At 35.0% G+C, this 16,705-nt stretch overlaps 1 protein-coding gene across 9 annotated transcripts in view; it reads right to left on the bottom strand.

The window, feature by feature from the left end:
* The window catches only part of LOC127870809 (spectrin beta chain-like), a 238,232-nt gene extending 226,956 nt beyond the window's left edge, over positions 1 to 11,276 (bottom strand). For 5 of the 9 annotated variants that reach the window (XM_052413321.1, XM_052413325.1, XM_052413323.1 and 2 more), the window contains exon 1: positions 10,976 to 11,274. The gene's annotated coding sequence lies outside the window, so the exon portion shown is untranslated. Of the gene's footprint in view, positions 1 to 10,975 lie in introns of all 9 variants that reach the window. The other 4 variants (XM_052413326.1, XM_052413329.1, XM_052413328.1 and 1 more) reach the window with 3 other exon arrangements.
* Between the last annotated feature and the right edge of the window lie 5,429 nt (positions 11,277 to 16,705).

Raw genomic sequence — 16,705 nt, 5'->3', positions numbered from 1 at the left:
AGTGTTTAATTTTTAAAGTAAATGGATGAGTAAATGTGATGCAGTTTTAAGGAAAAACAACACCATTTGAATTATTATGGCTGTATTTTATGGTATTGTCATGTTAAATGTTATTTATACCTATTTTTGGTCATTAATGAACGGATTTTTCCCCCATATTAAATGAGAATTTTTATATTTTAAATTTAAAGGTTATACCCCATGGTGACCGTGAAATTTACATTGATCAGAAGATCCTTTGGAAAGAATGTGTATCATCGCATCGCCTGCCAAAAAAGGGAGCAAAAGGGAGACTACCTGATGTATTGACTTGAATACCAGGTTTAACCCTGCACAAGCTGGCCAACATGAGGAGAACAGGAGTGGGAAAACTGCGCCCTCTCCTTGACCAAGAAAAGCTGGATTTGTTTAGAGGTAAAACTATACAGGGTACTGGTTATTGCATTTTAAAGGTGTCACACTTCCGACCAGTCAACACAGCCAAATGAGACCACGTATCTTGGTACATTTTCAAACAGTATTTTCTACCAAACATATTTATTTATGAAAAGTCTTAAGTCACATGTGATCAGGGGATTAAAATTGCAAAAATAAACAACCAAAAACAACAAGCAAACAAACTAGTTTTGATTTAAATTTATAATTTTTATAGCAACGACATTACCATAGCAGCAATATTCAACACTTACATTATAAAATATCTTTCAGGACCGGATCAAATGAGATCATGCACGAGACGCACCGGGCAAAGGCCATGACAGTATAATAGTTGCAAAGAAGTTTGACCGGCTGGTGGCAGACGTGGAGAGAAAGATGAGAGCCGCACTCCGCCGCCTCAAAGAAATGACAGGCCTTGATTGATTCTCATCTTTTTTATGTATATAGATGTTCCGGTGTATATACTGTACATGTTATTTATTAGTATGCTATTATGTTTTGTTTATTTATAATCTAATTATGTTAATATTTATTTCATCAAATTGCCATTGATATTTAATTACTCATGTATGTTAACAAATGTTGGTGTACATTAAAGTATAAAATTGAATTATCTTGTAATTATTTAAAATACACAAATATATTTGTGTATAATTACTGGTTTTTATTGCGTATCTGAATTTAAAAAAACTTTTAACAGCATATAATTGAATCAACTGTTAAGGCGAAAGATGCACCTTTAACGCACATGTGTGCTTTTTGTGAGTGCGTTTTTTACTGCCATTCACGTGCGTAAATTGTGCGTTTTATGTGGGTTAAAACTGCGCTTTAAACTGAGTTAAATGTGCGCTTTTTATAAGTCAGTACCTATAAAAAGCGAACATTTTGCTCGCTAAAAGCACATTTTCAACCCACAGAAAAGCGCACATTTAACACACATGTGCGCATTTATGTGGGTTATAACTGCGCTTAAAGTGAGTTAAGTGTGCGCTTTTTAAAATAAAAAAGCGCACATTTAACTCGCTGAAAAGCGCAGTTTTAACCCACTTAAAAGCGCACATTTTACACACATGTGCGCTTTTATGTGGGTTATAACTGCGCTTAAAGTGAGTTAAAAGTGCGCTTTTCAAATAAAAAAGCGCACATTTAACTCGCGAAAAGCGCACATTTAACCCACTTAAAAGCGCACATTTTACACACATAAATGGCACAAAAACGCACTTATAAAAAGCGCACGTTTAACGCACATAAAAGCGCACATTTACCCACAAAAAGCGCACAGTTTCTTGTTTTTTTTGTCTTTGTTAAAAACTCACTCGGTAAGATAAAGCGCACATAAAACGCAGTGCCAATACTGCCACGTTTAACACACGCAAAACGTAATTAAAACGTACATTTCACACACTTTTTTGAGAAGGGAATGCCATATTGGCTATTGACCAATCACAAGACGTATTAAGACGACAAGAAAGCTTAGACGACGGATTTGGATAGTAAGGTTTAAAATGAAATTGGCCGTATTAGTATCAAAATCGAATCGGGGGCGTTGAACCGGTTTTTCGATGCATCGAACCGAATCGTTACAGCTCTAATGCATGCCAAATATTTACAGCTCTAATGCATGCCAAATATCAAATTGCTATCTTCAATATTGCAAAAGTTATGGGCAACGTTAAAGTTTTCGGATGGACGGACAGACTGACTGACTGACTGACCAGGGCCCTCACACTACTTTGGGGGAAAGGGTCCGCAGCCCTTAGGAGGGGGAATTTTCGCGGCGTTTCCCTTTTTGGGGGATTTTTTTACTTACTCTCTCATTATTTCATTTGTACATGTTTGCACTATATCCATTGAATTTTTCATAATTTAGTATGTTTGAAAAGATTAAATTGAAAAAGAATTGAGATATAATAATCATGAGACACAAATTTCTATTAAAAAAAAAAAAAAAAAAAAAAAAATTATTTTTTTATTTTTTAGGGGGAATTTTTCCCCCAAAAAGGGGAAAAAAGTATACTTTTCAGGTGGGGGACTGCCACCGAAATTCGGCGGCAGATTTGATAGATTGAGGGCCCTGCTGACTGTTTAACTGCTATATGCCACCCTACTGGGGGCATAAAAATCTCTGCCCAAGTTTCATGAAGATTGGACTATAAATGTGACTTTTAGAGTGTTAATTCAGTTTTTCATGCTGAACATGCAGTTAACAGCCGTGTTGTAAAACGGACAGTAGTATCCCTTTTAAGAGGTCAGCTTAAGTAAAAAGCTGGGTTAAACAGATACATTGTATGCCGAAAAACTAGTATAAACGTTCTGGAAAAAGCGGTCCCAGAAAATCTATGAAATTAAAGGGGCCTTTTCACGCTTTGGTAAATTGACAAAATTGAAAAAAAATGTTTCAGATTCGCAAATTTTCTTTGAAGTTATGATATTTGTGAGGAAACAGTAATACTGAACATTTACCATGCTCTAAAATATCCATTATGTGCATCTTTTGACGATTTAAAAACCTGAAAACTATGAAGTGTTGCAACATGAAACGATTGAATAATTTGGAGAATTCTGTTGTTGTCGTTGTATTTTTTGTTACTATGAGGATTGCATATATGAGGTAAAAAATACATTGGAATTGGTATAAGAGCGGATGGTCTAGTGGATAGAGCGGTAGACTTTTGCACCATGGCTCCAGGGGTCAGTGGTTCGAGCCCCGTTGAGAGATACTATTTATTATATAAGAAATTCTTTAATTGTATTCTTGTTTTTTTACTGGGGATTTTTAGACCCAATGTTAACATTTATCAATATAAAGCATTTAATGACAAACTTCAAAACATGCCAAAATCTGTGAAAAGGCCCCTTTAAAGATTTTAGTGCAACTGCACATTATTTATTTCTGTAAAGTCAAAAACTTATTCAATTACAAATGACATGTTAACTGTTGGGGAAATCCACTCCATTTTCTAAAGATTTGTTCTTAAGGTGCATAGATTCAATTTTAAGTTTTTAAATTCCGTTTCCGCGTCAACTTGTATATATAGATAAAATGGTTAAGGATTCAAAAAGTTTTCACATTAGTTTATGATTAAATAAATTGAATAAATATGCAGTTGCATTTTTTATCAATTCAGTAAATGCAATAGAACAACCATAAGCTTTACAATAATCGCTTACAGCTATAAATGTCAAGATGTTGACATACTATTATCAAAAGTATAATTACAGTATACCTGTATGGCTGTTTATATTGGAAAACAAGATATTTTATTGGATTAGCTAAGTGTTAGGTCACTTGAAACCTCTCAAGAGTCAAGTTACCTATACCAGTGATCTGGTGGGATATCCCATTACTCACTGGCAGAAAACAATTTCTACAGAATAAGCCTTATCCTGACCCAAAAGACAGTTAATGAAAAATGAATATACTAGTAGTACTGAAATGAAGCCACATACTAAAATGTCCCAGGTATTGAATTACCAACAAAATCATTATCATAATCTATTATTTATATTGTGTCAATAAAAAGTATACTTCTACCTTTTCATAGTTGTAACAGATTTATTCAACTTTCAGGGCTCTATTTGCAATAATAAATAGGCATTTAAGTAAATAATGACATTATTTTAAATACCAGCTAATGAACTAATATACTTCTACCTGTTCATAGTTTAAACAGATTTATTCAACTGTCAAGGTTTATTTTAATAGCAATAATTTATAGGCAAAGTAAATAATCACATTATTTTAACCCATTTACGCCTAGCGTCTAGAAAAAAGGCCTTGGCAAACAGCGTAGACCCAGATGAAAAACCGCATGATGCGGCGTCTCATCTAGGTCTACGCTGTTTGCTTAAAGGAATTTCTGTAAGAAATATTCTAAATATAGAAATGAATATACTAGACATCCCTAATTTTGGAAATAAATTGATCCAATTTAGAAGGATGAGAGAGTCCACTAGGCATTAATGCGTTAAATACCAGCTAATGAACTATTTACTGACATACCCTCTATAGAGAGAAATACAACTCATGCTTGTGCTAAAATAACAATAAATTGCATTTACATTTTCCAGTGCCCATAATTACCCACCCACTATTTTGTAGACTTATGTCTAAAATTAAGAATATTCGTTAAACTATAAATTAATGTTAATGAACAACTTTTAACTCGTACAATTTCAACATTCTTTGTTTCGAACACTTTGTAAACTAGAAATGGCGCGGCAGAGGCCGAAGCGTATCCCCACGCCGAATGTTTGACCCAGGGGGCGCCCCAGGGTTGGTAATGGGGCGATGCATAGTTGAGATAGACCGTATTGTCATATGAGATGTTCAGTATCAATTTAAAGTAAATCGGTGTAGAAGTGTCAAGTTATGGTAAAAGGCAATTTGGGGTGGGCGTGGTCTATGTGGGCGGGGGCGCCCCAGGGTTGGTAATGGGGCCATGCATAGTTGAGATTGACCGTATTGTCATAAGAGATGTTCAGTATAAATTTGAAGTAAATTGGTGTAGAAATAAAGAAGTTATAGTAAAAGGCAATTTTGGGTGGGCGTGGTCTATGTGGACGGGGGCGCCCCAGGGATGGTAATGGGGCCATGCATAGTTGAGATTAACCGTATCGTCATAAGAGATGTTCAGTATCAATTTAAAGTAAATCGGTGTAGAAATGAAGAAGTTATAGTAAAAGGCAATTTTTGGTGGGCGTGGTCTATGTGGGCGGGGGCGCCCTAGGGTTGGTAATGGGGCCATGCAAAGTTGAGATTGACCGTATTGTCATAAAAGATGTTCAGTATCAATTGGAAGTAAATTGGTGTAGAAATGAAGAAGTTAATGTAAAATAACATAAAACAAGAGATGTGTTTGTCAGAAACACAATGCCTCCTATTGCGCCGGTTTGAAATAACATTTCAATATATCATTTGGCAGGTTTAGAAATTATCTCCCTTTTAAAGCTTATTACTTTCCTTGGATTGTATATTTTTACTTTTGACCTTGAAGGATGACCTTCACCTTTCACCACTCAAAATGTACAGCTTCGTGAGATAAACATGCATGCCAAATATCAAGTTGCTATCTTCAATATTGCAAAAGTTATGGCCAATGTTAAAGTTTTCGGACGGACGGACAGATAGACGGACTGACTGACGGACAGTTCAACTGCTATATGCCACCCTACTGGGGGCATAAAAATGAGTGAAAATCAAAATCAAAGATCAAAATTCTAAAAAGCGCAGGGTCGCACATATGCTCATTGCTACCATGTGTGTTAAGTTTCAAGGTTCTAGTGCTTTAGTTTAGGAGGAGATAGTGGCCAGGACGAACGGACCGAAGACGGAGATAACCACAATATCCCACTTTTTCTCCGAAAAGCGTGGGGATAATGACATGAGAATAAATTGTAGCCAGACAGACAATAATTTTCACCTTGGGAAGAATGTTTTCTTGTGTCTAAATCTATTCTTCATTATAAGTCAAAGACTGGGGTTGCAATAAATGATGATTGGAAACATTTGCATGTTTTCTTCTGTACGGTACGAATTAAATATCAAGTAGGTGCAATGTGCAATAATAATTTTCTAAAATGAAAGAAGTCCCCGGAAAGTGCGAAAAGTAAGTAAACAATCAAAAGACATAACTCTTTACTCAACATCAATCAATTAATTAACCCACCGGCACTTCAAAGCTTATCAGTTTTTGTTATTTTTCTTTAATTGATTAATTTACACAGGATGAGAGCTCATGCTTATTGAAGTTGCAGATATGGTATGTTATCACAGATCTGATTGGATAGTCAGAATTCTGTTAGCTAATCAGCGACGTTAACAATGACGCGCTGTATTGGCGAACCTGATTGAACTAGGTCAATTACAGCGGGCAGAGTCTATGGACTGGTTAGCGTCATTGACAAGTATCTTGCACTGTAATGTCTTTGTGTATTGATTTGCTAAGTCACTCCCTACTGCAAACATACGCGTTTTATCTATTGTTTGCAAATGGATTTACTCGGAAATTAGGGCAAAGTGTTTTTCTCCCTGCTGTTTAAAAAAACAAAGTTTGCTCCCCGTGGGCAAAATTTTCGCCTCAGTCACCCGTTCGACCTACCCCTTGTTCTAAACATCTCAAATTACAAATAAGTGAAATAACCTTATACGTTATATTCTAAAGCCATTTAATTCCTTTGTCCAATGAACGATTTTCATGGTTTTATATCTATTTTAGAGAGGACTTTAATGACATTCTAATGAATTATATATTTGTCAGGGTGTACAAATTTACTCTCTGAAAAACTTTGGTTTTGGTAGCTGGGTCAATAAAAGCTACCTGGTAAGTCATACAATTTTGTTCTTTTCCTACTCTGGCACTGTGAAGCTCATAAACTGAGTCCTTGGAAATAAATATTTGAAAACATTCTTTCTTCGTAGATTCTGTGTTACATGTTGTAGTATAGCAATATTTCAGTTTGATACAGTTGAATGGGATATTGATGATTTTGTAAACTCAATAGCCTCAGCGTTTTTTTTCCCCAAAGGGGAAAGGTACCTGTACCCCTACAATTGGGAATTTTTCGAGTCGTGAAATCTTTAAATTGGGAAAAAAACGAGTCGCGAAATCAATGAATTGGGAAAAATTCGAGTCGCAAAATTGATGAATTATGAATCTTTAAAATGCATCTGATCTTTCATTAGGGGCTATATTCTGCATCACAAAGCATTTTAAGCTCTAGGTTTTAACAGAAAAACTACTAGTGATGACATTTTGACAATCATATCATGTCATGTGAAAATTGTTTTATTGCCACTTCAGTAGGAATGTGCCTGTCAATGGAACAAAAATATCTTCTAGTGATAGGCATTATCACAGAGGTTGGCTTGCATAAAAAATAATATTAATAATTTTGTTTAAGCCCTTAAAAGTCTCACAAGCCCTGCAATGTTTTATGTGAGTTAATACATAAACAACAAAACAAAAACAACAATGGAACTTGGACTGGTTTGAAATCTTTCAACAATAGACAGTGAGAATAGCCACACATAACCAAAATGAGTTTTTAGAGTGGAATGCTTTAACAACTATTTTCAAAGGCTAGTCTTATATTTTGTTTTGATTTTTTTGTCAAATCATCAAATAAGATAATTAATAAGATCATCTGCCATTAAATGCTAATGTATATGTTGTAAATAACTATATAGTACGCACATGTCTCATTATTTTTAATTTTATGTTAAACTTTTATTTGTTTACATCCGTATCCGAATAGTTTCTGTCCGGATTTAATACTTCAAAAACTATACATAGATTATTAGATCATAATATGAGCATTTAACTCAATACCGTTACTTTTTGTTTAATGTCAACAAAAATTAGTGTTGAGAAAGTTTATTGATGTAAGGAAGACTGGTCTTTACGATGGAATTCTTTCACGGGAAAAATCTATCACTCGTCGCGGTTATGTAATCCAGTCACATTTTACACAACGGTTAGAGTTGCGCCCCTTTGAAAAGTTTTGTTTACTTTCTACGCAACGATGTCCGGCGTAAATAAATGGCCGAAAATAAAAGGCTCGACGATTTCAAAAGATATTTCCAGCGAAAATAAAAGGCACTGGCGATTGGGAACGGCACCTAGGATCGTTGGGAACGGTAGATATGGAGATTGGAAAAGGTCCGGTGCTAAAATTGGGAAGCCACCGGTAGGCTTTGGGAAAGGTACCGTTCCCCGGTACTAGTTAAAGAAAGAAAAAAAAACGCTGAGCCTTAAAGCTAAAATTAGATTTGTTCCAAAATAATTATTTTAGCAATTGAAAATTATCAAAGTTAGTAACACTTAACAGTTGCATTTGTTGTATTATTTGCAAAAGGCCAAACATATCTGTAAGTATAACAAAAACAAGAGCACCGCTCGTATGCCAAAAGCTTATCAGAATTTTTTTTAATTTTTTTTAGAGGTCACAGTGACCTTGACCTTTGACCTAGATCCCCAAAAATGGGTGTGGCGTGTAGAACTCATCAAGGTGCAGCTACATGTGAAGTTTCAAAGTTGTAGGTAGAAGCACTTTGATTTTAGAGCCAATGTTAAAAAAAACCTCGGGTTTTCTCCGAAAACAGCCGAGCTAATAATTGTCAGCTCCCAAAATGAAATGCATTCTGTAATAATTGATCTTTTATGTGCTACAATTCATCTATACAATGCTGTCTGGTAATCTTAAGCTTGTTATTATAAATTATTTTATTATTTTATTTCGATAAAAATCAGAGTGAAATTACAGGAATTTAATGCTCGACTTTGCAAAAATATATTATATTTAACATGTAGAAACACAAGAATACCTAAAATACATAATAAGGATGTGTACGAAGCCATATTAAAGCTAACACTTCCTTCTTCTTTTAAAACAAGAGCTGTCACCATAGGATGACGTATGCCCCCTATAAACGCTTTGATAGAAAATATGAGCATTTTTCGAAACCTAAACGCAGATTTCAAAACCTAAACGCGGACTCTTAAGTTCAAGGTCAAGGTCACAGGGGTCATTATTTTTGTGCGTATGGAAAGGCCTTGTCCCTATACACATGCATACTAAATATGAAGGTTATATCTCAAGGGACATAGAAGTTATGAGCTTTTTTCGAAACCTAAACGCAGATTTCGAAACCCGAAGTTCAAGGTCAAGGTCACAGGGGTCAAAATTTGTGTGCATATGGAAAGGCATTGTCCATATACACATTCATGCCAAATATGAAATTCCTATCTGAAGCGACATAGAAGTTATGAGCATTTTTCGAAACCGTACGTAAACGCAAAGTATGACGGACAGACGGACGGACAGTCCGATCACTATATGCCCTTCTTCGGGGGCATAAAAAACTGCCTAGTAATATTGCAAACTTTTGAAAATGATGCCATTAATTTCAAAATGTCAATGTTTGGTGCCTTATCCTGTTCATGAAATAAAATTAGCCACAACAAATTCACCAGCTATTCGATCGAAATTTGCCCCAAAACTTTGCAGCGAGAATGCACAAATAAAAATAAAACAGAGGCAAGCAGAATTAATAAAACTTGAACAGATCTACCAAATTCATTCAGCTTATTTTTACTATTAATTGTAAATGTATAACAAAAAATAAACAGTCCATGTCGTACATAAGAAATATGCTTTCAAAAAATTGGATGCATGGCAAGACAAAAATCATTTTACAAATTGTTGATGCTGCATAAAATCCGAATAACATCTGTTATATATTGTGTGGCCATTTGTAATCTTATTATAATTTATTTTTTTAGTTGATTGCAACAGCTAAAAAGGTAGTGTTTAAATACTCAATGAAAGAGGTTTTAACATTCCAAATGCATTTTCCTTCGAATAATATTGATGTTGATATAACATCTCCGATCTTTGTGCATAATAAATGAAGCTTTGCATAATTATCTTTTATTTCCAATTAAAATATTGTTTTCAAATACACATTTGTTAATATTTAACCACTGAACAACGATATTACATGCAAAATGTTTCTTTTACTGCTTAAATTATATATTATTTTGTTTCATGAAAATGCCTATTAAAGGGGCCTTTTCACGTTTTGGTAAATTGACAAAATTTAAAAGTTGTTTCAGATTCGCAAATTTTCGATTTAGTTATGATATTTGTGAGGAAACAGTAATACTGAACATTTACCATGCTCTAATAAAGCCATTATATGCATCTTTTGACGGTTTAAAAACCTGAAAATTATAAAGGCTTTGCAACGCGAAACGATTGAATAATTTGGAGAGTTCATTTGTTGTCGCTATATTTTGTGAAACTACATTTATTGTTTATATATAGTATAAAATACATCTGACATTGTATGCGGAAGAATGGTCAAGAGTTCTAAGTCGGAGTCTTTTTAAGCCTGGACTCCAGGGGTCAGTGGTTCGAGCCCTGTTGAGGGTTACTTTTTCTTTTTTAAATTTTATTCTTGATTTTTTACTGGAGCTTTTTAGAGCAAATGTTTACATTTATCAATAGAAAGCATTTAATGACAAACTTCAAAACATGCCAAAATCTGTAAAAAGGCCCCTTTAACAATATGTAGATGTAGATGGTATTTTCCTTCCTAAAATGGTCCTTGACTAGTACATAAAGTTAAATAAAAGTAACGAAATAGCATCAACTACTAGTTCCGATTGTTTTCAAGTATATACATTGACAATATAGTAGCTTACGACTGGAATACTTTATATAAACAAGACCATAAAATTGTACTTTCACTTTCACATCAATCTTACACTGCTCTCCCCTTAATTAACACATGCCCTGTAAAACACTGATAACTTCAGATTGAATATTCTTCTGATAAAACTTATATTCTTGCAGCGTACTTGTGACAAGAACGTTTCGTTTTAAACTCATTTCATGATTTGTCATTGCGTAAACACACCTGAATTGCCAATTAAAATCCCACTATACATGCGAAGCTCTGTGTATCCTATTCAATTTTAGCGGGGCAAAAATATTCCCAATTAGGACAAATGCGTGGTAAAAGAATACCCACCTAGAAATAATATGCCACCTATAGCAGCCTTAATATAGGCAGGAAATTGTCTTTTAGCGAATAAATCCGATTAATTCCATGCGCACATTGATAATCCAGCTATATAAGGTCATAAAACTTTCAACACTTTGTAAAATGGCCGAAAGTCGTACCTGTCAAAGGTGTGTCGTCAGTGCGTAGCGCCATCTACTGCCAACTATGCATGAAGGGGCGTGTCCACATGTGTATTGAAATTGATAACGCGGGTTTCTTTTAATGTGTTAAATTTAAATTGAAGAGTTATTGGTATTTAAATACGTTATCAAAAAATGTCATTTTGTGAATTAAACAATATGCCCAAACACTATCAGCATGAAACACTGCGATAAATATACTTTTAAGTCAAATTGACCAACTGAACTTTATTAGGAATAAAATTGGCTAGTGAAGTAGTAGTGACATAAATTGCTAAATTTCATTAACCACTACATGAATAGTATATCATTTTAAAAGGGGGAAGGGTAATGATAATGCAATAAAGAGTTGTCTATGCTTTAAATGGCCATTCAGTCAGCATATTTTTTACTGTAACTTGTTTAAGGTTTTAGCGCTCTAATACAAGCTTTTGAATTTCTGATCTTTCTTTGAATATTTCTTATTTTGCATACAAATTCAAAGTTTAACAAACAGTTACAAAATAATCATGGATTTCAGACATATCAAATAGAAAACCTTCAATCTGTTTTCCTCCTTTATTTTGATAACTATTTTATAACATAATTCACCCTAAGGACCCTAACAAGGATAAATTAAGACTTATTTGGTATATATTTGTGCATAAATGCATTCTATATGCATTCATGCCAGCAAATGAGGTGCTACACAAAGGTTAAATAAACAAGTGTTCCGCGGTTGGAGACATATGCCCCCCAAACGTGGCCTTGACCGTGACCTTCGACCTAGTGACCTCAAAATCAATAGGGGTTATCTGCTAGTCATGATCAATGTACCTATGAAGTTTCCTGATCCTAGGCCTAAGCGTTCTTGAGTAATCATCCGGAAACCATTTGGTCGGACAGACAGACCGACATGTGCAAAACAATATACCCCCTCTTCTTCGAAGGGGGGCATAAATATAAGCACACAAGTGTTATTATCTCCCCTCAGATAAATAGAAACAAGGGACAAAATTATCACAAAACCAGGTTTTCAATTCGAAAAATAAGTCTGATAAAGGGAGACAATTCAAAATGTGCATTGTTACTGATTGTTCCTAATTACCCCCCTTGTGTCAAATTCAATCTATTTTTAGTCGTGGCGACCTTGACCTTGGAGATATCGACATAATTCTTACGCATGACACACCGTCCAATGATTATGAACAAATGTACCAAGTAATTTTAAAATCTCACCATGAATGACTAGTTATGGCCCGGACAAGATCATTTATGGCCATTTTTGACCTTTGAACTCAAAGTGTGACCCTTGACCTTGGAGATATTGACGTAATTTATTTTGCGCGACACACCGTCCAATAATGGTGAATTAATGTGCCAAATTATTTAAAATCTCACTATGAACAACATAGTTATGGCCCGGACAAGCTCGTTCCGCCGCTCGCCCGCCCGCCGACATTTGTCAATCTAATAAACAGTTTTTTCCTTCTGAAAACCTGGTTAAAAATAGCAATCTTTAGTCATTTAAACAAATAATTGTTCAAACAATAACAGCAGAATGAAAAAGTTTGATGAAAGACATTTTCTTTGATGCATCCTTGTTTGAATTTTTTTTTATTTCTTTTTAGTTTCACAGCATGAAATTTAGGTTCCAGCTTCACTTGCAAGGGTACCCACGTTAGAACAAATGAAAATGCCATAACAATTCTGCACTTAGAAATTTAGACAATGCATCAATTTATTAAAGATATAGTACTTATATAAAACTATCATAAACTGCTTAGTTTCAAGAATAGCTCAATTATGCAAAAATATGTTAACTATAGTCCATAATAAACTCCGATTGGGACAAGAAATATGTTTACATGTCAAATATTAGAACCAATATCTTGTTGTGATTTCGACCAAATTATTATAATTTAACACATTTACTCAGAGACTGTTTGGGGCAATAGAAATGTCGGAAATACAGCAATATTACACGTTATTCATTAGAGGTGTAATACCTTAAAAACAAGAGCTATCAGAAGACAGCGCGCTCGACTTTTCGAGTGCTTTACAGTATAACGTAAGCAATCATGGGGAAATTGTTCATATTCAATAAGGTCAAGGTAATAGAGTCATATTCTAACTGGAAGATGGCCATAATTGAAAAATAATGATCGCTTATGTTTTAAACAAGTGGTACATTATAGACGATTCTGAGTTCAGGTATATTTTCCACAATCTATTGTACATTTGTAAAGACATAAAACAAACTAATAAGATTATATTTCAAGTTTGATAGCAATAGCTTGGGTGGGATGGTTGGACGCTCTTTCAAAAATATAATTACCGGTATAACAAGGGCTGTTTGTAAAACATGCATGCCCACCTATATGGGCTATAAGTTGTAGTAGCAGCCATTGTGTGAATACGTTTTTTGTCACTGTGAATGGTGGTGGTGGTGGTGGTGGTGGTGGTGGTGGTGGTGGTGGTGGTGGTGGTGGTGGTGGTGGTGGTGGTGGTGGTGGTGGTGGCAGCAACGGCGGCGGTGGTGGTGGTGGTGGTAGCAGAAGAAATAGTAGTAGTAGTAGTAGTAGTAGTAGTAGTAGTAGTAGTAGTAGTAGTAGTAGTAGTAGAAGTAGTAGTAGTAGTAGTAGTAGTAGTAGTACAGTAGTAGTAGAAGTAGTAGTAGTAGTAGTAGTAGTAGTAGTAGTAGTAGTAGTAGTAGTAGTAGTAGTAGTAGTAGTAGTAGTAGTAATAGAGTAGTAGTAGTAGGTGGTGGTGGTGGTAGCAGAAGAAATAGTAGTAGTAGTAGTAGTAGTAGTTGTAGTAGTAGTAGTAGAAGTAGTAGTAGAAGTAGTAGTAGTAGTAGTAGTAGTAGTAGTAGTAGTAGTAGTAGTAGTAGTAGTAGTAGTAGTAGTAGTAGTAGTAGTAGTATGCATTACAAAAATGCAGTTAGCCTTACATTTGGTAAAATTTAAATATATTACAAGGGAGGCAAATCTGTAACAATAAATTTAAACTTATTGCATTTGTTTCCCCTGTAGTGTATTACCTCCCCTGTCCTGCTTATATTTATATTAATCAACAAAATTAAACATTAACACAATATTTAATATACAAAATATACAAAAAATCTCATATTCTGATAATATTTTTACTGATCCACTGTATTTTACTAAAAGGATGATGTTTTATTGGACTGATAATTATAGATTTAGGATTACAGACCAGTTGCTTCAGTAATATTGTTCAGAGTGTGCCCTGTTGGCCGCGTATGCATTCTTGAATTATCATTCAAAAAACCATTTTACTATTTCGAGTCACCGTGACCTTGACCTTTGACCTAGTGACCTCAAAATCAATAGGGGTCATCTGCGAGTCATGATCAATGTACCTATAAAGTTTCATGATCCTAGGCCCAAGCGTTCTTGAGTTATCGTATGACAACCACCTGGTGGACGGACCGAACGACCTACCGACCGACTGACCGACCGACCGACCGACATGAGCAAAGCAATATACCCCCTCTTCTTCGAAGGGGGGCATAAAAATAATTTATTTTTTTTACCTTGTTTCAAACAAAATAAATTATTTGTGTGTGTGTGTGGGGGGGGGGGGGGATTCTGGGGTGGGGCGTGGGAGATGGTTTGGGTGGAGTCCATTGTGGTATGTCAGGTAAGTGTTGTTTTGTCAAAGTATGAATCAAATCTGATCCTAAATAAATAAGTTATGGCAATTTAAGCAAAATTTATTTATTTGACCTTGAGAGTCAAGGTCATTCAAAGGTCAAGGTCAAATTCAACTTGCCAGGTACAGTACCCTCATGATTGAAAGTATTTGAAGTTTGAAAGCAATAGCCTTGATACTTAAGAAGTAAAGTGCATCTAAACACAAAATTTAACAAAATAGTCAAAGTTACTACGTCAAAAAAGGGCCATAATTCCATCAAAATGCCAACCAGAGTTATGCAACTTGTCCTGTACAGTCCCCTTATGATAGTTAGCGAGTGTTCCAAGTCTGAAAGCAATAGCTATGATACTTTAGGAGTAAAATGGACCAAACAACAAAACTTAACAAAATTTTCAATTTTCTAAGTATAAAAGGGGCCATAATTATGTCAAAATGCCAGTCAGAGTTACATAACTTTGCCTGCACAGTCCCCTTATGATAGTTAGTAAGTGTTGCAAGCATGAAAGCAATACCGGTGGTTTTGATACTTTAGGAATAAAGTGGACCTAAACACAAAACTTAACAAAATTTTCAAAAGTATAAAAAGGGGCATAAAATAATGCTGACAGAGTTATGCACCTTGACCTGCACAATTGATTTGTTGCCATAAAGAAGTATACCAAGTTTGAGTTAATTATTTTTGATAGTGTTTAAGTTATTTGACTTTATAAAAAAACTTTTACCAACGCCGATGCCGGGGCGAGTAGTATAGTTCTCATTTTTCTTCGAAAAGTCGAGCTAAAAATTATCCTGATCAACGCATTCAAAAGTGACCTGGTTTTGGGATGCAAAGATATTGTCAAACAAACATTCTGACCAAGTTTCATCAGGATTGAGTCATAGTGGGGCCTTAAAAGTGGTAACAAGGTTTTTCTTAGATTCGACCAAGTGACCTTAGTTTTGGACATATGTGACCCAGATTTGAACTCAGCCTAAATAATGTGAAGATAAACATTGTGAACGAGTTCCAAAATTTTTATTAAAAATGTTGCCTCTAGAGTGGTAACCAGCTAGAAGTTGACAACGTACAATGGTGAACGACGGACATAATGTGACGGACATAACATGCTCAGGAGAGCTAAAAAGAAGTTTGCCATCATACACATGATGATAGCTTCTGGAACAGTATGCTGCAGACCATGCAACTTCACAAGAATTAAAAATAACATTATATTAATAACAAAACGTTTAAATACATTCTCTGTTGCAGGTTTGTATGTAATAAAATGTGTGTGTTCCTGTTTGAATAAAGGCAAGTTGTCCTAGCTAGTGAACTCTATTTAAAACAGGATCATGGATGTTTGCCTTGGGAAAATAGCTCTTTACTGAGACTTCCATCGAGTTCACCAGTTTCAACGAAAAATGGCATTCTCTGTCAAATAAATTGCATGTTCAATACTTATTATAAGATCAAAATCACATCAAATTACATCCACAAATGAGCTTGTTATAAACTACAACACATTATTAAGTTTGGAAGTATAGTGGCAACAGTCTCCCCTGCAAACATATGTAAGGCTTACCTTGAACACATGTAAGGCTTACCTTGAACACATGTTAGGCTTACCTTGAACACACATGTAAGGCTTACCTTGAACACACATGTAATGCTTACCTTGAACACATGTAAGGCTTACCTTGAACACATGTAAGGCTTACCTTGAACACATGTAAGGCTTACCTTAAACACATGTAATGCTTACCATGAACACATGTAAGGCTTACCTTGAATACATGTAAAGCTTACCTTGAACACATGTAAAGCTTACCTTGAACACATGTAAGGCTTACTTTGAACACATGTAAGGCTTACCTTGAACACATGTAAGGCTTACCTTGAACACATGTAAGGCTTATC

This window comes from Dreissena polymorpha, chromosome 3, assembly GCF_020536995.1.
Source record: "Dreissena polymorpha isolate Duluth1 chromosome 3, UMN_Dpol_1.0, whole genome shotgun sequence".
In the NCBI taxonomy this organism is placed as follows: Eukaryota; Metazoa; Mollusca; class Bivalvia; order Myida; family Dreissenidae; genus Dreissena; species Dreissena polymorpha.
The sequence above is the reverse complement of the archived record's forward strand: the minus strand, read 5'-3'. Positions and strand labels throughout refer to the sequence as shown.